General features: G+C 39.1%; 1 protein-coding gene and 1 pseudogene across 1 annotated transcript in view; one reads left to right on the forward strand and one right to left on the reverse strand.

Moving 5' to 3' along the window:
- Nucleotides 1-25,878, reverse strand: part of LOC145492473 (uncharacterized) — a 121,464-nt gene that overhangs the window by 19,064 nt on the left and 76,522 nt on the right. The gene's annotated exons all lie outside the window — the stretch shown is intronic.
- On the forward strand, nt 3,194-5,301 carry LOC145493132 (uncharacterized; annotated as a pseudogene).

Consider the following 25,878-nt stretch of genomic DNA (forward strand, 5'->3'; position numbering starts at 1 on the left):
CTAAATACTGAACACCAACACTGCGCAGATAAAAATGATTATTAGGATTGCCATAGAGTTGATGTGATACAGCCCTGAAAAAGCTGTCACCACCTCCTCCAACATCAATCGCAGTTCTGTTTAAGTTAGACAATCTAGTTTCTAATAGAGGTACAAAATTTGTAGGTGAACTACACATGGCATTGTTAGACTGATTAGAAGGCCCTGGATTTAACTCAACATCTCCACTAAGTGATATAAGTCTGCTAGTTAAATGATACAAAATTCTAATGTGGAGCTGCTTTAATTTTTGGTGGTTATTGTCTTCAGTACCAATACAAAACAAAGGTAACTTTTTGTGCTTAAATATCATCATTCGAACAAGAAACAAATTACGTCTATTCAAACTCTTCTTTGGGAAAACCGTGAATTTTGATCTTGAGCATTGGTCAAAGAAGTGATTACGAGTATATCCGCAAAGCATAACATTCAACTTACATGTTGTAGGGACACATTTCTTAATGCATAATTTGACTGCCCTTCTTGTCTGTCTCCTTTTAAAAAGTCTAGAAACCATTCTGAAAGAAATTCTCGAAGGCTCTCTCTCACGTCTCATTCGTAAACGAGAATGGGAGACTATCACTGCTCTTGAATTTCGTAGCTGAATATTTCTTTCATTCTCGAGTACATTTGCAATTTGAAGATTATCACCACTGCATATGCAATTGAACTTACTTGAAGCTTGGAATGGTGTTCCGTGTTTATTTTGAAGTTCAGTTTTTCTAATACATGCGTCGATATACTGCTCGGGTACTGTAACAGACTCGCTCTGCTCCTTGGTATTTTCACGTTTCAGCGATTTCTCATGTGATAGGTCATGTGTTTGACAGTTCAACATTTCGTATTTGGCATTTGTTATTTGGTATACATTATTTGGCATTTGTTTAGCATTTGTTTGACAAGTATCTGGCAATTCTCTCTCAATCTCGCTTTCCACGATTGTGGCATTTAAGTCCCAGCGAGAGGGGAACTCGACGTAAGCTTCTTCGAAGCTAAAGGTCTCCTGGCCTTGCGAATTACCCCGGCCAGTAGAGGGTTGCGATAATACTTTTGTCCCCGAATATCCGAGAGACTTGTTATCAGCATTTTCTGTACAAACTACATCCATAGCACCGATAATATAAATCGCCAATATTGAATACACAGATCGAAGAGAACTCTGCAGAGACAACACCCAAAATGACCCAAAATGGCGAAAGGCAGCTCTTTTGAGTCAGAAAACAATGCCTTTTGTCACGTGACCACATTCGGAATCGATTTTGTACCAGTGCTACTTTCCGAACGAAATAATCCCTCCAGTTTAAAAGGCATAGTAAAAAATACGACACAACAAGGAGGCTTACCTTAGCTTCTAGATGATACAGCATTCATTCCCCGTTGCACTGTTGTCCCCCTCCAGGTGACATTTTAAAAGACTTAAAAACGATTCGTCCTCGGTCGTGACATCGTCGCTTTTCAGCATTGTAGCTTTAAAGATTTCGAAGCGAGCATCGTGGCTTTCAGGATTTCAATGTTCATTGCCGAAGCTAGTGTTCCTTAGCTTGATAATTTTCCATTTTACCAATCCACGAAGGTCTCCTCAATAAAATTGAACGAAAAACCATCCTCGTGCCGCGTTACGCTATGCTGCCGCACAAAAATGGTATAGTACTTCCTTCTAGTCTTTCCATGTTCATTTGTCGCAGCTACTGTTGCTTAGCTTATCAACTTTCCATTTTACAACTCCACGAATTGAACCAAAAACCATCATCGTGCCGCGTTAACCGCCATGTATAAACTCCATGCTGTCGGACAAACATTTCGCCTTTCTAGTCCCCGTCTAAAACCTGCCAAACCTACACAAAGAAGTGCCTAGGACAAAAACTATACTTAGCAGGGGAGGGATAGGAGAAAACCATTTAATCCGGTTTTAATCAATAAATTAATCAAAATCGAGTGAGTGAGTGATCGATCGTGAGTGATCGAGCGCCATCCGACTGGCTCCTAAGCTCATGGATGTTACTTCATCCATGAGCAAAAACCGCGGTTGTTGATGAAAAACGTTGATCTTAACAATAGACAGAGGTTAAAAGTCAGGCAGTGAAATGATTTATATATATATATATATATATATATATATATATATATATATATATATATAAATAATTTCACTGGCTAAAATAAATTAATTAACTAAAATAATTTCATGATGAGGCCCAGAAGGCCGAAACAGTACTGTCTGCAGTTATATATATATATATATATATATATATATATATATATATATAGGCAGGATAATATGGTTTTCCAAACGGTGACTTCCAGTAGAAGGATCAAAAGATACCGTGCTTCAATGTGAATTTTAGTTAAGTGTAAGATGAGGCGTCATGAAGCAAACTTCTAACTGTTCCGGCTTTTAATGTGACGTTTCGGCCTTCGGCCTTCTTCAGATTGGAACAATATTTACAAGTTAAAAAAAAAAAAAAAAATATATATATATATATATATATATATATATATATATATATATATATATGAAGTATATATGAAATAATTCATATTTGAACTGCGGTCATAGATGAAAGTGAAGAATGCTCATCGCAGTAAATTTTTCAATTTAAGCAATTGGAAAGAAGAAGCCTGAAAAAATCAGGGCTTCAACGGGATTCGAACCCGTGACCTCCGCGATACCGGTGCGATGCTCTACCAACTGAGCTATGAAGCCACACATTGGGAGCGAGGTCAATTAATTGAATTCATATTCCCGTGAGGAGTGAAATGATGTGAAGTATATATGAAGTAATTCTTTCATATTGGAAAATTTACTGCGATGATCATTCTTCACTTTCATCTATGACCACAGTTCAAATATGAATTATTTCATATACACTTCACATCATCTCTCGGAAAACTGTTCGCTTCTCGGAACAGATCATGTCCGCGTTACAAATATCCTGGCATATTTTCACGCTAAATGGAGGCTATTGTTTATACATGCTAAAAAACCTTTAGGACTCTCAGTCTAAACAGTGAAGGCATGAACAGAAAACTTTTTTTTATTCTCAAAACGTTTCCCTTTAAATTAGAACTGGTATTAATTAATAGAGTTATTTAAATCTTTTTAACCTGGGTACCCATATGACTTTTTTGCTTGTCATCAGTGGTATAAGTGTGTGGCATTTTGTGAAGATCGTGGTTTTTAACCACTAAGTCGTGCAACAATATGTACCGCGTCCCTAAAGTGAGGGAAGCGTCTCAGCGTAAGTCTTTGCAAGGACTGGACAGTGTATCCGCTGACAGTGCCGAAGGTTTCCAGAGAATCACCCAAATTGTTGAACAACTTGAGGAAAAGTAGGAAAAGTAGGAACCGCCTAAAGAAGGCGTTCATTGTCGCAACGAAGACAGCCGTTGTGCAGATCAATGCAGGAAGTTCGCTCTTAGTGATCCCGTTGATAAACACTTCAAACACCAGGGCTTACACGACCATTTATCAAAGTGCGACAGTTGCGAGGAACTGAAGACTGTTCTTCGATCCGTGGAGGGAAAATCAATGAACTTTGCTCTTCGATTTACTCCAAAGAACAACATGGTAATCTTCTTTATGACTTTGCAAAGTCCGTCAACTTCATCAACGAATGGAAATGCCATATTGTCCGATGCGAAAACCAAGAGATCGCAAAACAAAACTTCACACAAAACCTGAGAGAAGATTCCGTGTTTATAGTGATGGACTGGGCAATGAATTTCTTACAGCGGTGATTTCGTGAAAAGCAGTACGATTGGTATGCTAAGAGGGGAATGAACTGGCACGTTAACTGTGCTATCAGGAGTGATGGAAAGGGGAATTTTTTCGTTTCGTTCTACAACCACCTATTCAACAGCTGTTCAGAGGATTGGTTCTCGGTGCTGTCCATCTTGAAGAGTCTCCTAATCACCGTTCGCTCCTCAAATCCAGAGGTAAAGAAGGCTTACCTCAAATCAGATGAAGGCGGCTGTTACCACAACAGCCAGCTTATTGTTGCCACCCGTGATGTTGGAGAGCGTGTAGGTGTGTCACTTCAGAGATACGACTTTTCTGAGCCACAGTCTCGAAAAGACGTATGCGACAGGATCCTATACCCCTTGAAAGGTGCCATAAGGAGATACTTTAACGAGAGCCATGACGTTCTCACTGCCAGTGATATACACACGGCGCTCAAAGAAAGGCCAGTTCAAGGATGTACCGCAGCTGTATGCCGCGTAAATGAAACCAAGAAAGATTTAGATATCGAGAAACTCCAGCAATTCAGTACCATACACGACTTTTCGTATCAACAAGACGGGCTCAGAGTGTGGAAGGCATTCCAAGTTGGGCCTGGCAAACTCATTCCGTGGGATGAAATTTACATAAAGCATCAAGGCGCCACCGATCTCACAACAGAACAGGAGAATTCTGGCTTCACTCCGAGAGTAACGCATGGAAGCGCGCATGACAGTGGTGATGCGGAAAGCAGCTGTGAATTGGGGTTAGTGTTGGAATGCCCAGAACCAGCATGTGCTAGGACATTCAAATCTGTCGAAGAAATGGAGCTGCATATATCTGTTGGACAACATACAGAGAGTGTGTATGACAAACTCAAACGAGGCTGGGTTGAAAAATTCTCACCCCTTACTCTTTCAGAATACGACAGTAACAATGTTATCGAGAGACAAGGTAGTGAACTTTTCCAGTCGAATTCAAGCGAAGGATGGGCACATAATAAACCAAAAGGTGGCGCTGTTCGCTTCTTAGAGAAAGTAAGGCAGTATCTCACCTCCAAGTTTGAAACTGGTGAACAATCTGGAAGGAGAGAGGATCCGCGACAAGTTTCGCAAGATATGTGGAAAGCAAAGGGGGAAAACGGGGAGCGCCTGTTTTCCCTGGAAGAGTGGCTAACCGAAGCCCAAATACAAAGATTTTTCTCCCGTTTGTCCTCCTTGAGAAGGAGACGGGCAGGTCCTTCTCCGAGCACCGCTGTGACGATAAATCTGACGAGGAATCAATTGACGAGAAAGAAGTGAGTCATATGACCACCGTCAAATCAGTTGTAACAGAAATTGGCTTAACACATCCGATTGTCTCTGACTTTTATGACTTGTGTGACTACGTCAAGAAGAAAAAAATTGAACTATTCTACTGTTTCCATGCTTAAGGAAAGCTGTACTTTCTTCGAGCTCCCATTTAAATCTAGAGATTCCAAAGCTGTTCTAAAGTCAAAATTAAAGGGAATGACTCATAAATGCCAGTGCTCAGTGGAAGGATAATTACATCATTAAGCAGTGACGCAATGGCCCTTGTTGCTGTCTGTAATGGAGAGATTGTAAGTTGGTTATGAAAATTACACTTTTTTTCTGTTTTGCTTTGACTTTGTCACTTGGTGTTGTCACAATTTGAATAGACACGCGTCATTCTTACGTAAGGTTTTAACGGGAAACCAAACAGCATAATTTTATTTCCGAGTACGTATATATTCAGTCGTTCTTAGCCAGCATTTTGCCAGAACAAAGTATATGTATATATTTAGTCTGGTACACGAAAAACAGTTTACTTGTAAAAACCGTTGTGTTTTTTTGTTTGTTTGTTTGTTTGTTTTTTGTTTTTTTTATGTATTTATCTTTGCATACAAAAATTGTACAGGGTAACCGAAAATGAAAAAGAAAAGGTGTCCTGCATAGCAGTCTTTCAAATTTCCTTTTAGCTAACAGGCAGTCGTGCAGAGGCATGGGGCAAAAGCAACCAAAAAATTAGGAGCAAAAAATTAATCGTCAAAAAATTAATCGTCTGGTAACAGATAATCAGTGGGCATATCGAAAGGGCTACTCCACTGAGCTCTTCCTTATCCACCTGACAGAAACTTGGAGAGATGTCATAGACTCAGGTCTCGTGGTGGGTGCTGCATTTGTCGACTTTAGGAAAGCCTTTGACTGTGTAGATCATGACATCCTATTAAACAAGCTTCAATATCGATTTGGAATACGTGGCCTCTTACTAGATTGGCTGACGAGTTACCTTACATCTAGGCTGCAGTACACGGCCCTAAACGGGCAACGATCCAGATTCTGCTCGGTGTACTTCCGGTGTCCTACAAGGAAGTGTCCTGGGTCCCACTCTATTTATTCTCTACGCAAGCGATCTCGTGGGGTCAGTTCAGTCTGGGACCGTCCATATGTATGCTGACGATTCGACCATCTACTGCATAGGCAGGAGCGTAGACGAGGTCGCCGCTGCGCTAAATCAATCCCTGACCGAGTTGTATGCGTGGTGTGTGAGAAATAAGTTGACTCCGCACCCGAAAAAATCCGAATACATGCTAATCCACAGAGGATCCTTTACAGGCCCCCACCCGCCCATATACCTTGGAAACAACATTCTAGAACGGGTCACACAAAGTCGACTCTTGGGTGTCGATATTGACGATAAATTAAACTGGTCAGCACATATTAAGGGACTAAAGAAGAGCTTCGTCAACAAGTTGAGTCTCATAAAGAAGAGCAGATTTTTACCTAAGCAAGATCTCTTAAACCTATATTTCAAAGTTGTAATCCCTGCAGTCACGTACCGTATATCCGTATGGGGAGGTACGAATCGCTCAGATGACTTCGACTCACTCGAAAGACTACACTGCAGAGCAGCAAGGCTTATTTTCAACTTTCCTAAAGACCTACCATCAGTTGAAGCCCTCACCAGGGCCAAATGGGACACTCTAAGAACCTATTATAAGAACTCCATTCTGAAGCTAATGTATAAAATGTACTACAATGACTCACCACCTTGTATGACTGCACATATTGCAAAATCACAATCCTACTATAATCTAAGAAACAGCCTTAAGCTGGAAATCCCTCATTTTAAATCAAATATCAAGAAATCCTCCGTATCTTACAGAAGTACAATTCTGTGGAATTTTCTACAGATTGGATGCCGAATGCGAACAGTGTAAACAGCTTCTCTAAGATGATCAATAACCTTACTTTGGTCAGGGACATTAGCTTTGCGAATATATACTGCAGAAGATGACTCGACTGCCAACTGGTATACGTTTATTAGTCACATAATGTTAATAATTAGGTAATTATTATTACCTGCAAATTTTTATGTAAACTAGTTTACATCTTACATTGTAAATTTTTTTTAATTCTTATTTTGTAACTATTCTTTATTTTTTATTTATACACGACCCAGCAAGCTGCAAGCTTAATTACTTATTGTGTTTAAATAAAGGTCACTTACTTACTTAGCAGGGGAAGGAGCTTATTTAGCCGGCCTTTTGCATGTATTTGTATATTTACTCGTAAAACTCTTTGTTGTTATCGTATGAAAAAAATGTACAGGAAAATTGCAAATGAAAAGAATAGGGTTTAGTGATAAAAGGTCAGATCGAATCAAGGAATGAGCTGAAACTAACATAGTTCACTTGACAATTGTATGTCGGGCTTAAAAGTGGACAACGCTAAAAATTGTGCAATACTAGTTTTATTAAACCATAGGTAAATGACATTGCTCATTATTATGGAAAATCATATTTTAGAGTCAGCTTTCTATAAAGCAATGATTATCCATACATTCTTGGGAACTGCAAAAAATGATTTAGAACGAACGTTCCAAGTATAGTGTTCATTCCGTGTAATGGGGTATAAATAAAAGGTTCTGGAAGAAAAGACACCTTATTTTATACCACTGATGACAAGCACAAAAGTCATATGGGTACCCAGGTTAAAAATATTTGAATAACTCTATTAATTAACCCAGCACTAATTTAAAGGAAAAAGTTATGAGAATAAAATAAAAGTTGTCTCTATGACGAAGCATGCCTTCACTGTTTAGACTGAGAGTCCTAAAGCTTTTTTGGCATGTATTCGAATATCCTATGACGATAAGCCCGCCACCCACCCCACCCCGCGCCGTAATGTTTTCACTCAGCGGCTGGTCGGCGGACACGTTTATGAGGTAAACATGGCGATCACTTCCTGATTACCGCCTCGTTGATCAGAAAATCAAAATATCAGCGTGATATTGCTTCGAAGATGAAGCAGTTATGTTATTTGATTCGTACTTCACATTCGAGTCAAAGCTTAGGTGGCACAGGGTATTTTTTACGGTGGAATCGACGAGGGGAACTCGAACACTAGTTGCAGTGTTTAAATCGTTGGGAGAAATGGTCGCATGGGGATGTAGGAATGGTAACTTTAACGAACAATTTTAAATGTTGCCGCTTGAATTGAAAGTAAAGTTCATTTGAATGCTTTCGTATGTATTTCAGACGGTTTTAGATCTACCTGCTCGATTTATATCTACTACGCTTCATGTTGACAAGTCCCTCAAAATGGCGGCCAAACTTGGAGATTGCCGAAAATTAGGTAAGTTCACGGAGTTATAAAGTTTTAGTAAAGGCCGGGCCGCAAAGTTTTTTTCTGTAGTTACCTTTTCTATGGCACCTTCTTCCTAGCCATGTTAGTTGGATCAGTTAAGAACGCCTCACTTTTTTAAAAATTTACTTTGAATTTGATCGGTTTTCGCGTGTGTGACTTAAGCGAACCGATAGGGTGTCACTAAAGTCTTCCTGTTTTCTTGATTGAAACGTGATGTTCACGAAAGTCGCCTCAATGGGTAAGATAAAATTAATATACATGGCTGTGGTATTTGTTTTTTGCTGAGTCCCGTAGTTTTTTGTAAATTGTCTTCCAAAGTTGTCTCAAATTTAAGTCTTAAAAGTGTCACGACAGGCCTTCGCTCGATTGAAATTTAATTTCCGTAAAACTTTGAAAAATAAAGAGATCCGATCAAACGGATTGTTGTTTTAGAATAGGTAAATGAATGGCTTACAACACACAAGAAATGAGCTAAATTTGTGTCTCAAGCAAAATCGACCGAACCGCTCTTACAGAGACACTCTCTTAAACGTCCAAGTAAAACTCGGAGGCCAATCGAGCCCTTCAAGTGAGCCCAGAAGGAAACGTAAAAACCAAAACCCTTTGCTCGAGTGCTTGTAACACAGGTTCTTCGTGTGAAGACGTCTAGTGACTGAATTATGGTATGTGAACTTTTGCTCTGCATATACAAGTTTTGCTTAACAAATTGACGTCAGTTTTTATCCGTCTGTCTTATTATTGACCATGAATCTGGTCATAGCATTGTCAAAGTAGCTGTGGATCCACGGGGCGATAGCCATAAGCCGACGGTGGATCCGCAGACTACTTTAACAATGTTATGAAGAAATTCGTTGTCCGTTGTCAATAACAGAGCAGAAGCATGAAAAACTGACGTCAATTTTTTTTTTTTTTTTTTTTACAAAACACAATGAGCACATGAATTAATGTTTATCTATCAATCAAAAATTATTCTCTCATTTTGATTGGTTTTTGTCATAAGGTTATGTTAATTTTAGCTTTTTAGCCTTTTTATTCCGTTTCTAATCTTGTCACACGCAATTGAATATTTTATGAAATTTGCGCATTATAAATGTTATTATTATTATTATTATTATTATTATTGGTTTTCTGCTATGATCTATTAGAGGACAGAACAGACGTATACATGGCGTCAATATAACAAACACTTTCCCTCTGTTTTTTTAAAGTGGAGGAAAGTCGTCAGAATTTAGATATTATTTTACGTGACTGGGCCAAAGATTAAGTACAAAAAAGTCTCGTCGAGGATGTAAACAGGTGCGAGAAGCGGGAAAAAGAAATGAAAAGCCGTTTCATTTTTTTAGAATTTGACTCTAGTTGAGGACACTGTGTTGTGTTCTTGGGCAAGACACTAAACTCTCACAGTGCCTCTCTCCACCCAGGAGTATAATTGGGTACCGGCGAATTGTTGGAGCCCAAACGTAACAAATTGCAGGGGAGGGACCTGCGATGGACTAGCATCCCGTCCAGGGGGAGTAGAAATACTCCTAGCCGCTTCATGCTGCAGAAACCGGGATAAACTCCGGTAGCTATGAGCCAGTCGGATCCAAGGCTTCACATGGCGCGAAGGAGCAATAATTTGAAGCAAGAGTAGTCAACAGAATCCTTTTTGCAAACAACCGCCGAGCTTATAACGATGCTAACATGCAGTAAACCAGATGGATGTTATATTCCCAGCTACTCCGATGAAATGTTAGCTAGTTCCATGGCTTGCTCTACACCTGTTTGACGCAAATTTTTACGTTGCTCTTTGCAACTTTTTGCCACTATCGCATATTTTGAAATGAAGTTAATGGTCTAAATTTGAAACTCCTGCAATTAATGTAAGAAGCCGAGACACCCCTTCCCCGAGTTACCCTGACTGTACTAACTTTTCACTTATTCCTTGAAAAATTAAACCAACCGTTTACTTGAGGATCGCGAACCCGTCTAGGAGGGCGAGACAAGTCGGGTGGGCGGGTTGTCTCGCCTCGGCAGATAGGGTCACCCTAGCAAGCGGTACAACTTTTCTTCATATACACACTTTGGCTCGGCGTGGGAAGTATCATGCAATGCCTAGATTTAGGATTTAAAGCAGAGATTTGTATCAAGGAAGTGAAATTTAACTCGGCAAAACCTCCTGTAATCGAATGACCGAGGGAAACTCATAGAAAGGGTTATGAATAATCATAGAGGGTCAACTTTGACTCGGCCTACGGGGACAACGTTTTCAAATATAAACGCTCGGTGTAGTTGCAGCAGATGGAGGGTTATCTCGGGTACCCGAGATTATATAAATGAGGAGTAGTGTAGTAAATGGCGCTACCAGCGCATTATGCAAAAAACGGCCTTCCCACTCCTGCACAAATCAAAAAAATACCCTCGCCGGGCCTCAACTCAAAAAAAAAAAAAAAAAAAAATGCATTTTCAGGCCTCTCAGAGCAACTTCCAAGTCAAGCCCTCTCGTGAGCAAATTTAATGTCTCCCACCCCTCCAGAAATTAAAAAAATCCGTCTGCCAGAAAAAATTCGCGGAGCTGTCTCATGACGAAAAAAATAATCTTACCACCCCTCCAGAAAAAAAAAAAAAATCCTTCTGCCAGAAACAGCATAAATTGGGCTGTCCCAGGCCTCCGCAAATCAAAAAATTACTCACCAAGTGGCCAAACAGCGCTTCTGAAAATGACTTAAAGAGAAATCGACATTAATACATTGGGAATAATGAGTATGAAAAATAGAAATTATGAGAAAAAAAATTATCTAGCTATAGTATAGTAGAGATGAATAAATCAGAATTGAATAAATTGACAAAAAAACAATTAGTTGTTCTATTGTTAAAAGATCAATAATAAACAAAATGATGATGACGTCGAAGTTGAAATTGATAATATGGGTGGTAAGCATTATTTGAAACGAAAAACTGCTCATTTCAATAGTAAGGCTAAGACTGTCACAAACATAATTGATTTAAATCAAGAATTGAACATTTCTCAGGAAGAGATTTTGAAAAAGATCGCACAATGGCTATCAGAGGGTAGTGGTTGGATCATAGACTCAGTTGATAAACATTATCTGAATATTGTCAAATATAAACCAATGAAGAGTAAATCATATATTCAACTTCCAAAAGAGTTGAGAAACTCGTTGAAAGGTTTGATAAATATGAAAAATAAGGACAATGAATGCTTTCGTTGGTGTAATATCAGGCATATTAATCCTCAAGAGAAAGATCCAGATAGAATCAAGAAATCAGATAGATCACTTATTAATAAGTTAGATTATTATGATGTTGAATTTCCGGTCAAAATTAATGATTATCATAAAATTGAGAAACAGAATAGTATCAAAATTAATGTTTTTGGTTATGAAAATAAACAAGCACATCCAATTTATGTTTCACAAGAACGATTTGATGATCATTTGAATCTTCTATTAATAACCAATGAGGACAAACATCACTATGTGTTGATCAAAGACTTTGATAGATTCATGTACAATCAAACCAAACATGAGCATAGAAAACACTTTTGTATGCACTGTCTTCAGTGTTTCTCATCTGAAGATGTTCTCAATAAACATAAGACTGAGTGTATTGTGATTAATGGTGAACAAGCAATAAAAATACCTGGGAAAGGTGACAAAATTAGCTTTCAAAATCACAACCGACAGTTATAAGCACCATTTGTGATTTATGCTGATTTCGAAGCCATCACAGAAAAAGTAGATTCTTGTAAACCAAATGATAATGATTCATATACTGAAGCTTATCAAAAACATACAGATTGTGGATTTGCTTATAACGTCGTCTGCTGTTATGATGATAAGTATTCCAAACCAGCCCAAATTGATCGAGGTGAAAATGCGGTTTACAAATTCATGGAAAAAATGATAGATGAAGTGAAATATTGTAGAAATACCATCAAATATAAGTTCAATAAACCAATCAAGATGACTCTTGCTGTCGAAGAGAATTTCAAACAATTAACAGAGTGCCATATTTGCGGCAAGAAGAATACCAACAAGGACAAAAGAGTCAGAGATCATTGTCATGTGACAGGGGCTATGATAACCATTTTATCATGCACCAGATTGGCTAAATAGCTAAGAACAACACCTACATCAATAAAAAGGGTGAGGAGAAAGAAATGAGTATTAACTGCATCCCGAATAACATGGCGTTTATGTTAGGTCGCAATTTGGTATTTATTGATAGTTTCCAGTTTATGAGTTCTAGTTTGGATGAACTAGTCGGCAATCTACCCAAGGAATCTTTGAAATATACATCTGAAGTTTTCCAAGGAAAAGCACTTGATTTGATGTCCAAAAAAGGTGTTTACCCATACGACTATATGGACTCATTTGAAAAGTTCAATGAAACTAAATTACCAACAAAAGAAGCATTCTACAGTATGCTCAATGATCAACATATCAGTGATGACGATTATAAGCACGCTAAAAAAGTATGGAGAGGATTTCTGCTCAAGAATATGGGTGAGTATCATGATCTATTTTTGATGTCTGATAATCTGTTATTAGTCGATGTGTTTGAAAATTTCAGGAAAACATGCCTTGAATACTATAAGCTCGATCCAGCTCATTATTTTACTTCTTCCGGATTATCATGGGATGCTATGTTGAAAATGACTGACATTAAATTGGAACTGATGAGTGATATTGATATGTTTCAATTTATCGAGAGGGTATGCGTGGAGGAACAAGCTATATCGCCAACTGATTTGGTGAGGTGAACAATAAATATATGAAATCATATGATAAGACCAAACCATCAAAATACATCACTTATCTTGATGCTAATAATTTGTATGGTTGGGCTATGAGTCAGCATCTTCCAACAGGCACCCAGCTTCCCTCTTAGAGTACACCTCGAAGCTCCATTTCGTTAAAGTCGTCTTACTCTGCAGACGTAGGCCTACAACGACGCAATGAGTGGATTACGGGTTTTCAATGAATGGCTTTTTTGCAACGTTATTAACTCTTTTCAATTAATTAGTAGCATCTGTAATTACATCGAATTATTAAGTAGTGTAAGTAGTGTTAGTAGTTGTATTATTATTGTAAATAGTTATCACTTCTGTACTCAGCAGTTGTAAAAGTTTTGTAAGTGGTGTGAATCACAATAAAAGTATAAAAGAAAAGAAAAAAAAAACTATTTTAAATTCCTTGATCACAAAAAAAAAAAAAAAAGATGTGCGTGGTATGAACATTGCTTCGAACTGCATTACTTGCCCTTATAAAAATCAAACTTCACTTTTTTTTAAACTCGACCCTCCAAATTTCCAGTAACTTATCAAGACAATTTTAATTGACCTAAAAATTCTACAAAGCCGTGTAATCGAATGGCTTGTGAGAAATATTCGAACTCGGCAATATACTCAGCTTGCAAAAAATTAGCTCTAAAATACTATAGTTAAGCTCAATGCAATAAAGAGTAAAAGTCATTCTAAAAGTCATTGACAAGTTTAAATTTCGTTTCTGTACTGCACCTTTCAATAACGTTCGGACTCTATAATTCAAAGCTTAACCGACAAATGCGTTTTTCGCTACTGTCAATCAAATGTTCGGCGGCTCCTCCCAGCTTCCGACTACTGCCGAGCACGTGATAAACAAATCAAATCTTTGAGTACAGTTCAGACAACATAGTCGTAAGCTGGGAGGAGCCGCCGAACATTTTATTGACGGTAGCGAAAAACGCATTTGTCGGTCGAGCTTTGAATTTTAGAGCCTGCATGTATTGAAATGTTTTAACTGGCATGCGTTCACAATGTTGCGGCATGTATTCCAATTTTGTGAACAAGTCAATCGTTTAAATCAACTCTGTGTCGCCTACAAATAAAATCATGTTTCACTTCGCAGGCAATTTTTGTAGCTACCGGCCTCAAGGAGGCGTAGCCACTAATATCATCGTCCTTGAAAGTAATTTTCGTAACCCCAATAGACCCTTTTCATAAATGGCTGCCAATTTAAAAATTATTTTGTATGCATTTAAATTAGCCTCACTAAACTCGTTTGGGAGCAAAAATTCTTTTGAATTATCAACTCAAAAACGAGGTTAGTCAGGCTAATTTTAATACTTACAAAAGAATTTGTAATTGGCAGCCATTTATAAAAAGGGTCTATCTTCAGATAGTTTTCGTAGCCCGTCCATGTAACCTTACTCTTCAGATAGTTTTCGTAGCCAATCAGATTGCGTTCACACAAGCGTAATCCCCGGAAAGTGTTCGGTGACCAATCAGAGCATCAACTGTCCCAGCAAATCAATGGTACGTAAACAATTTTTTGAAGCGAAAGGCTGATCCGATTCAAATATCACGAATCATTTTGATTTCTTATCAAAACGAGGAGTTCAGCCAATTGTTTGTATCCAAGGTAGCCACATGCAGTTCTCGACTGCCTATTTTTTGACAACTGATATGAAAGCCTGATTCATCTGTTGCTGATGTAGCATCATGGATTGCATCGTTTCTTGCTGTTTTTCCTGTTCCTTTCGTTTAATGTCCAACTCTTGCTGGCAAAAGGTCCCTTTCGTGGTTAGCATTTTCGCGCAAGACATCCACTGGCGGCTCTGCACATCTCTTGCAGCCTGAGTTCGTTGACTGATCATCATCAGTCGTTCCCCTCGACGGTTTTCGCTTCTTTTTTTTTTTTTTTCCATACTCTCCATAACTTTCTTCCTTATGTCTTCGGCTTTATCTTTGTCATTCGTCTGTTGAACTGATAGGTTGTCATCTGGTTTGATGGTATCCTGTCCCTCGATCAACTCTTCGATTAGAACCTCCTTCTCTGTCAGATCTTCAACGACGACACCTCTAGCCGCCTCCTCCTCTCTGATCTTTGACCTGAATTTTCGTCGACGCAATACCCAGCGTTCTGTAACTCCTCTCTTATCTTTGCTACGAAACTGTGGTGAATCTATCTGATATATATTGCCTAGTTCGTGTTTAAGCCTTCGGAAGCCAAATAAGAATGGTAGATATTTAATGCATGAAAGCAAAAAATGTACTCACGTTTTATGGACAACGGGAAACTCGCTGTTCTCATCTCGTCCGCGCGGAGAGAGGAGGGCTTCCTGCCAAAATGTAAGACGTCTATCAGAAATAAATTTGACTTCCGGTCGCAGTCGTCGTCGCCGTCGCAAAACTTTGCGTTACTAAAAGTCCCTACGGTTTTCTGGGGGGCGCTCTGACCATACATTGCTCTCCTGTTCCTCATTGAATTTACCTGCTTTTGAGATAGTTTAAGTGCCTTTCGAGGGCAAAACCTGGGTAAATCCTTGTAATGTGGTGTGATGAAAACGGTTCAAGCTGTAGGGGCATGTCGGTGGCACCACTTCTCATTTCTGAAAATGTGGTTTCGACAATAAGCGTTTAAAGGCGTTGAGATACTGTATTTAGTGGTAACTGACTTAATCCTTTAGGCTCCTAGTGGAGTAAAGAGCTTCAACAGTGCTCCGCCAGCGGAATCTGTTTTCTGCCATATTCCCAGCTGTGCCATCTTCATCTGTTCTTCAGTCGACCTTATCGTGCACGTCTTAAGAGAATCCACTTCAAGGCCTGCTTAGTCGTGTCAGTGGCTCGTTTTCGTAGTGCATGGCCTACCCAAGGCCGTCTCCGTCTTGCTATGTCGGTTGGTATTTGGTCTTGTCCCGTCCTGCTTCAAAGTTCTTTGTTACTAATTTATCCGGCCAATGCATGTTGTGGATCTTTCTGAGATATTTATTGACAAACCTTTGCAACTTTTTCGATAGAGCTTGTCTCACTTTCCAGGTCTCTGACCCACCGGGGAGCGTAGCTTTAACATTTGTAGTGAAGATGCGCAATTTGATTTTGTTAGAAATCGACGATCGAGGCATTCCAGACTAAGCGTGTGGACGGCCAGTCTGGTTTTGCCTAATCTGCTTTTCACACCCTCCTAAGCTTCGCCGGTGACTCTGATGGCGCTAACCAGATATGGTGAGCCTTTCTGCATCTTCCAGATCTTCGATTCGCCGCTCAACTTGATTTTACCCTGCTGCTTGTTATTAGCTCGCATGACTTTGGTTTTCTCTTTGCTTAAACTGAGGCCAGTACTCTCTGCGATTAGCGCTAGGTTGTTGGTCTTGGCCTGCATATGTTGCAGTTTCTGATAGGAAAGGCGTATATCATCTGCATAATCCACGTTATATAGCTGAGTTGTTAGTGCCCACTGTATGCCTGTCTTACCCTTATCTTCCACCTCTCTCATGATTCACTCGACAAACATAGTAAAGATTATAAGGGACAGCAAGCAGCCTTGCCGAACTCCTGTACTCATTTCGAAGATTCAGACTGTTTTCCATTGTGGATGACTTGACAAGATGAGGCTTCGTAGAAGTCCTGGAACAACTTAATAAACCTTGATGGAATTCCATAGTGGTGTATAAGCTTCCATATGACGTTCCTGTGTAAACAATACGTTTTCAAAATCAATAAAGTTCATTTATAATGGCGTCTGCCATTCATTAGACTGTTCTACGAAATCTTATCCTTACGGTGGCAGTATGTTCTGTGCAAGATTTGTCATTCCTAGAGCCGGCTTGCTTACATTGTAGTTGTTTGTTAAGGGCATCCCTCAGTAATTAAATCTAGATTAGTGTTCCCTTGATCCCATCAATCTAATCAGGAGTTCTGATCTCTTGTTCCCTGAAAATAATTTGACAATATTCCTTGTTCCCTTAAAATAAATGCCCCTGTTACCCCGCTCCATAAGATCTGAGAGCCCCAGCAACAATTAAATCAGGGTGAATGAAAAGAAGATGTCAAAGCCTTATTTGCCTTATAGGATAGGGATTGGGCTCTGTTCATTCGCACCAAATAAACCATGATCGATGTAAACACCAGAACGTTTTATTTAGGTCTTTTTATAACAAATCCTACAATTTAATCAAAGTTCTTGACTTTTCCTAATTTCTCAACATTGTTTGTTGGAAATGCTATGGTAGCTCCAACATGCCTAAAAGCGATCACTCTATAGAAAAGTAAAGTTAAGTCTGGTTTTTCAAGCGATGGACAGCCTTTTCCACCGGTTAAGTTACTATATGACGGACGACATTGTTGATTTTATGAACACTTCTGTACTGGATAGTGTGGGATCTGTATATAGCTTTTTGCACCCTTTATAATACCGGCCTGGAGTTCTCTTTAAAATTAACCTGGTATTACAAAATCGCTTAAATGAGTGTAACCTACAGTTAGAAAATCGTCGAACATAGCTTAACCTAAAGTGATCAAGTCGCCTAAAATGACAAAAGCGCCGTAATTAGCATAACCTCGTGAGACATAATTTTCTAACAATGATATAGCGTAACCTAACATGGCAAAGTCACTTTTAAAATGCTAAAGCCAGTGCAACGAATCAAATCCCCTTAAATTCTGTAACTAAGCGTCACAAAAAAAAATCGCTATTTTTCTTGTCTCCTACGTTGGTGTCTGGTGAATACTTTAGGGAGGCACACAATGCATTAGCAAAGTACTAACATGTCTCTAACAATTCATTTAATGTAGCGATGTACTTCTTTGCCAGTCTTAGAGTTTGGATTCTTGACAGCCTGTCTCCGGGCTCTCTCTTGGAAAAGTAATCGGGTATTACGCTGCGAAGCACGTTAAACGCTCTCTTCAGACGCGTCTGCCTTTTGCGCTCTCTTTCTCGGTTCAGATCTCTTCGATTGGTCAATGGCATTCCCGAGGAGCGGTGACGTTTGGAATACAGGTTGTTCATAGTTTCCTTAGTCTTTTGTTCAAATTCCTCCATACTTTGTCTGTGTAGCAGTGTGTCCCAAGAGGCAGGACAGTCGGGGAAGGGCAAGCAATTTTGTAGCAGCACTTGATTGTTGTATATTTGTTCCATGGGTTTATTCACTTGTACTGATGCTTCGTCGGGAGTATACGTTTGGTTGAACTGCATCTGCAGGGAATTAAGAAGGGATCAGCAAATTTATCGACAATGCCCGGTGGGAGTCAGATATAAAAGTGACGGGGATAAGTTTCGGATAATTGTAAATGACCCTTGAAAAGCTACCAAAATGTCGTTTTGTGGACCCAGAAGAAAGCGAGATATCCTAAAGATAACTCTAAGGGTGTTTGGTTTTGATTTTAAAAACGCTTTAAGCGAAACCGAGGAACAGACTTTAATTAATCTCCAAAAGCTACGACGACTACCGCCGTCGCTGTTACGTAACTGAAGTGGTGTTCCCATCCCCCTGCCCACAGCTCCCAGACTATAATTATTAGCCTCAGAGAAACGTACATTCTTTTCTTCGGGTTTCTCTATGTCTTTGAAGAAAATTCCTTGAAAAACGGCAAAAAAATTCCAAATAAACCTCCCTACATTAAAATAGTACAAGTATCCTAGCTTGCCAGGTACAGCGTGTTTCACCCGAAATAACAAGTGCTGGAGGATATTTAAGATGATTTCTGGATGGGGTGATACACCCAGGTATAGTATAGTTAACAAGCGATGGCTTGGTAAAAAAGGCGATGTAATCAGGCTCCTCTGTGCCCTGAAGATTACAAAGAGTTTAGTTTTATCTAGAATCTTCCAAGAAAGTAACGATTGTGAATTTGGATTTAGACTTTTGCAATTAAATCCAAGATACTCTTCTGGTTCATATTACAATTCCGATATTGTTTAAACAACACTGAAAAAGTCTTTACCCTTACAAAGAAGGTGTCTTCAGAGTAAAACTGGATACCATTGAGTTCAGCTCTGATAAAACTTCGCTGGGTTCTAGCAAGAGTTAACTTATCTTTCCCTGCCGTGATTGATCTTCCATGTCAATTTTTTTGGAATTATTCAAGCGAATTTCACATACTGTTCAATCAACATTACCACGCCGCACCATTCAGGAGCTTCGTTCGTTTCCTCTCCTGGCAAAACTTAACACTGTGACTGTTTATATTTTATGTTATCTTATTTGCCGCCTGATAAAACGCCCAAACAAGGATATACTTCAATGTGCGATTTTGAAGGCAAGCAAGCGATACAACCCTATTTTCCTACACAGGATCTTGTGTAGTTTGCGCGGCAAGCGTTCCCGCATGTAATAAAAACTTTCTCTGTATTTAGGGGCTGGACGAGGCATCGTCGTCCCCTGTCTGAGCACTGAGCAGTTTAGTCACAAAGAAACGTTCGCGTTGTCAAAATCGTATCGCACGTGCAAAATTAGACATGCGTGATTCACACGTGTCTCCACAAGCGACATTGGCATGTCGATTCATCGATTAACTCATTGATTTTGATTAAAAATTCACTTTCACCTTCTGTAAGGAAGCCGACAACTAAATAGTCAGGGGCACCCAACGACCGTTTTCTCTCAAATGCTTTTAAACGCTGTTTCAAGCTATCTGGAGTACTTTTTAAGCTCTGTGGGTTAATTTTAGGTGGCGTTAAAAGAAAATTTATCTGTTCGGTTATTCTAGGGGAACTCGAGTACTCTCGAATTTATTAGGGCTGTTTTGTCCATTCCTCGGAAACCTTACCCAAGACGACATTTTTTTTACAATCCGAAAACAGCAGACATTAAATTTCTCATATCACGAAAGTTCGAGGTGACAATTCTCTTCAGAAAACCGGAGGAGATTAAAGGCTATCCGAACAGATAATTTACCGAAACAAACCATTGGGTGCCCCTGAATAGTGCATCTGTAAAGCTCAACAGACTGTTTTTGCTGTCATTTTTCACAACTGTAAAAATCCAAACCACTGAATTAAAGAAGTCAGGAATTTAAAATATTAAAGATGATTAAAAGTTGATCTCCCAGGTTGAGTTCTAGGTCTGTGTGATATTCCGTATTCAAGTTTTCTAAGTAAATTCATAGCGGTCAGTATGGAAACGCCATCTTTGTTTCCTGCGGAAGGACGTTAGCTAATGCGAGGGCCGAAAATCAACGATAACTGCCATGAACTCTTGTTCTAATTATGACAAGTTTAATGTTTAGTAAAAGTTGCTGGAAAATTAGTTTTAACATACATGGCACCCTTCTTGCAGCTATTGTGATGTCGTCAGTGGTGCAAGAACTCCATAAGAAAAAATAATTAAAATTATACATATCTCTCTCACGCCTGTTGTACACGCGCTATTTCACACTTTGAGAATTACAGTCTACCGACCGTAATAAGCGACCGCTATCTTCGTTGTAAGTCTCACGTATCACATGATATTTTTTTGCTCAGTTCTACCGGTTTTTTGTTATGCCAAGAATTTTCCCTTTTCAAAGTTTCTGAGTGGAGAAAGAAGCTGTGATTTCGCAGGATTATAACAGGGGAGCGCCTGCTATAGCTCATCGATATGGACTACTCGATCAAGGGAGTCATGAAGTTCTACGCAGTGACAAAATGCCCTTATCTTATTCTATGTTTGTTCGGAAAGGTCTGACCACAAAGCGTCGAAAGCATACATTTTATGGCATGCTAAGACTTAAAAAATCCATAAACTGGAAAAACCAAAAGAGTCCTTTGAATCGTTGGGAATTTCTTACAGAATTTTTCAGTTGTTTAAAGAATTTGTTCCGTTGCAATTCTTCAGCAATTTCTGACTGCAAGGCATTTAGCGCACTTGAGCTTAACCGAAACAGACATCATTGACGAACTGATATCATGCCCAAGCTCCAAAGATTTGTATATACTACAAATCGATTGAAAGTAATTCTAGGAATCGATTGACATTTCTTGATAAACATAGAGTACTCTCAGGGCGTTTGGATGCGTCTTTTTCTCGAAATTGTCATAGTTTCTATCAGCGAGTTCAGCTTTAAATTTCCTAGGTGTAGAGACCATGGTGATTTCAGAGTAGACCGAAATGATTTGTGGAATTGCTTGGCATTTTCAAACAATCATAAAACACTCACAAGAGGCTTGAATAAGACTTTCTGTCGATAATCTGTAAAAATTTAAGACTGCAGGACATTAAGCTAAGGACGTATTAAAATAATAATTAATTCTAGTCAGGTAAAAGAAATCAACAGTGTCAGGCTCAAATTATGACAACATGAATACAAGACATGTTAATAACAATTTCAAAATGTCAAGAACAAGGTATTCACCTTCACTTGTCGTACAAACTGTCCTTTGTCCCTCAACGGCAATTAATTAAGGCAACTCAGCATCAGTTGTAGCTCGTTGTAAACATAGTTGATAGAGGGGAATGGTTACGAAACTCGACAAAGTTCTTTGTTTCATATTTTTGTTCTGTGTTTTGGGCTCCACCGTGCACAAAACACAATAGTTGTTTACTCCGTACCGAGGAACTAACCAATAGAAACGTGTTGGTTACGTAATTCATGCATATAGTGTATGACCGCAAAATGAAAGATTGTCCACGGTCGTGGACCAACATAAATCTTGGTATCTTTGTTTGCTCCTTTGATGTTTGCCGGGCTTCATAACCAGTCGCCTTTATTAAATACGTTGTGAAAACTTGAAAATCACCTGAGCCAATTATCGCAAAAGTCGATGGGGTGCAATTGAACTTTGATTGATATGGTAATAGCCGCCATACGTTATATTGTGCTATTCTGTATGCTGTTGTTTCGAGTCGTCACTCAGACGTGTGGTATGTACAACGATAGTTATTCTTTTTCAGGTCATTAGCTTATTAGCCTGAAGGACAATGCAGTTTCCGTTTTGTGTAACTGAACGATTAGTATTTATTCGGCTTTGTTTGTCCATGATATGATTGTCCTAATTGTTGCGGCATTATAGAGGTATTTTGTGGGGGAGAATATAGTAATCAACGAATTTTGCGAATTCTTCCGTGCTGTACATGTTACCCTGAAAACAGAAGTCTGCCATGTTGAGATAACATCTCGTAAGGTCATACTGTTATTTTGTTTTATTAAAGAGGGGTAGACCATGTGGTATGTGAGAAAACGGCGTTGCTTTTATAGTTTTATCGTGTATAAAGAAATAAGTGCTTTCCCTTACCTTTGGCTAATCGGAGCAGTATGATATCTGTACACTATAAGTATTATTTCAAGCGTCGTGGTCACTTAATAATGACGCTTTCGAGGGACGTAATCAATCTCCTTGTCAGGTGTGTAGGTGATGAGAATAACGATACTGATCTGCTCACACCCACCGCGAGTTCACGAGGAGAGCCAAATGTTTCTTGAATCGAATGTTATATGTTTTACTGGATCTTGACACAGTTAATGTAGTGTTCGTTTGCTCAAAGATAAACAAATGAGAGTTAAATACAACAATGAAAAACCCTAGCCGTCCTTTATTCCTGCCTAGGGTGCATCTGAGCGAGATCAGCGACCTTAGTCCTTAGACACGAATTCAAAAAAATTTGTTCGTTCGTGAACTGAATTCTCCCGAGTATTTGAATCTGATTGCCCGAAGGTCTAGTGGCATTTTATCAAATTGATTGTGCAAACAGACCAGTTGGTTTGATTCAAGATTAACCTCGTGGTCTTTTCACTGACTTTTTACTATTGCAGAATTTCAACAAGGATCACAGCCTACCGTCAAAAAATAAAAAAACAAAAGACAAGGATAAGGGATGAGAAGAAACCAAACAACTACACCTCGACCTAGTCCCCCTCGCCTGGTGGGCTCTTATCCAGCCCCGGGTCGTCTAATGTCAGTCCAAAACAGTAAAGGATGATTTTAACGACAGTGCTTTTTTAACGAATTACACCCCACAAACACAGTGGGTATCGGAAAATAGGCCTAGACAAATTCTGCTCAAAAAATGTTAAAAAGTTGCTTAAAAATATCCTCAAAATTTGCTCAAAAGTTGCTTAAAAACTTTTTATCGTTGCTTGCTGAAATCAAAGAGCAGCAAGCCGGCTCTCTTTATGTAAAACAACAAAAAAAAAAGAATAGTTTCAGTTCAGTTACAGTTTCTTGAAGATCAAGCTATAACACTGGTTTCATCTTAGTGCTTTCTTCGGCAACTGTTGTACCTGATCATCTCGGATGCCTCAATGTAATCTTTCAAGGCGCTTTCCTGCTGGGATGAAAGGGTACTGAGCAGACTAAATACCCTCTCGGCAGAGGCAGAGCTCGGTTGGACGAGGAGTATTTTCTTTACAAGGGAAGCCATGGATTGGATCTCCTTGATGTTGTTCTTCATCGGATTCTTCATTGTCAGAAGAAAGCGCTTTTTTGACCTAGTTGTACCATATTTGGAATATCAACACAGGATACCCATTCTGGAAATGGAGTCACATCCGGCATATCCATATTTGGAATCTATCAACACAAGATACCAATCAAAACGCAAGAGAGTTTCTAGTGAAATTCTTGTGAATTTCCAAAAAAAAAAAAACGTGTTAAAATCATTATCAATTACTTATGAATGTGATTTTGAAATAATGAAAACATGCCAAAAATATGCTAGCTTTTAGAAAAGATGCTGTAAAGTTGCTCACCCTCCGAACAGTTGCTCAGAATCGAATAAGTTGCTCAAAATTGTAAAAGTTGCGCAAACGTTGCCGAGCAGAATCTGTCTAGGCCTATCGGAGATCATGTCACAAACGTCAATTAAATTTCGAAATGTTTTTTTTTTTTTTTTTTTCAACGGTTAGTATGCTCGGCGACATTTTGTCTAAAAAACACCAACTAATTGATTAACTAATGCGTTCCAAAACCTCCTTTTCACACCCTAAGAAAGACGACAAGCATCTCCTGTTCCTTCGGTCCGCGTGGCTCAGGGGACAAGAAGGAGTATTTTTTTCGAGTCTACTATGACGCAGGTAAACCTATCTAAATCGATATTCAGTGGTGTCGATTACGTCTCTTCCACTTCCCCTCTGCACTACACCTGATACAATAAATGACCAAACAGGAAGTGTTAAACGTCCAGGTAATATTCGGAGGCCAATTGAGCCATTTGAGCCCATAAGGAAACGTTAAAGCCAAAACCATTTCCTCGAATGCTTGTAACACAAGGTCTTCGTGTGAAGACGTCTAGTGATGAGTTATGGTATGTGAACTTTTGCTCTGCACGTACAAGTTTTGTTTAACAAATTGACGTTATTTTCTATGCGTCTATCCTGTTATTGAACATGTCATAACATTGTATTAGTAGCTGTGGCCGGTCCACGAGGCGATAGCCGCCTTATCCGTAGACTACTTTGACAATGTTGTGAAGAAGTTCATTGTCAATAACAGGACAGACGCATGAAAAACTGACGTCAATTTGTTTTGAGCACTTCAATTAATACTTATATAATAACTCAAATTATTCTTGAATTTTGATTGGTTCCCGCCTATGATCTATTAGAGGACAGACGCATAGATGACGCCAATAATACACTTTCCCTAGGTTTTCAGAATTTAGATAATATTTTACGTGACTAGGCGAAATATAAGGTGCAAGAAGGTCTTGTCGAGGCTGTGAGCAACTACAAAAAGCAAGAAGAAGAAAGAAAATACAGTTTCTTTTTCTAGAAAATGACTCGAGTAGTCTCAGTCGGCAGTTGAACGAAACTATAAGCCAAACACAAAATTGGTCTTAAAATTAAGCTTACTTCAAGGTAAGAAACTATTGCTTTGTCCCGAATTTAGCAAACCCAATAAGCAAAATGTTTACGAGGTTAATTTATTTAAAAAATCCAGTTTTTCTATGTCTCAAAATAATTGTTGACACAGATTGATGTCAGGAATGATACATAACAACGCCACCTCTTAAAATCAGTTAAAATAAACACATGACCTTGCTTTCCGACGCGAATGTTCAAGTCCATTTCAGGGCACATTAGCGAGCAAAGTAGAACTCACTACAGCCTACGGCCAACTTTATCGCAGCTAGAAAGTGTCTCCGACACTATATCAAACTGATCAAGCACTGAAGCGAAACAGACACAAATTTTCAGCTCCAAAAGCTACAACGTCTTCTCTGTATCGCTGTTACGTAACGAAAGTGGAGTTCCCATACCCTCTCCCCAGCTCCCAGGCTATGATTGTATATCCTAGAGAAACGTACAAGATTCTTTCACGTTTCTCTATGTCAGTAAAACGCTGAGTCAAACTCGGCAGGAAAATTCATTGACAAACACCAGCAAAATTCCAAATAAACCTGTGTGTATTTGTATCACAAGTTGCCATTTACCGCGTGTTTCACCAGAAACAACAGGTGCAGTAGAGTGCGGCAAAGTGAAGAATGTTTCAGTGCAATTTACACAGACGTCTTGTTGGATAAGCTAAATTGCGCCTAAATTCACGGTGCAATTACGAAACAAATTGAATCTTGACCCAAAAGGGCGACTATCCGCCAAAGCAAAGCTGACAATTGCTCCCACTGCGTCAAGGACGTCTTTTTAATTTAATTCAGTCTGGAAGAGGTGATACACTCAGGTATCGTATAGTTAACAAACAATGGCTTGGTAAAAAAAGGCGATATAATCAGGCTCCTCTGTGCCTTGAAGATTACAAAGAGTCGTGTTTTATCCTGTATCTTCCAAGAAAGCAACGA

This window comes from Orbicella franksi, chromosome 7 (assembly GCF_964199315.1).
Source record: "Orbicella franksi chromosome 7, jaOrbFran1.1, whole genome shotgun sequence".
NCBI lineage: Eukaryota > Metazoa > Cnidaria > Anthozoa > Scleractinia > Merulinidae > Orbicella > Orbicella franksi.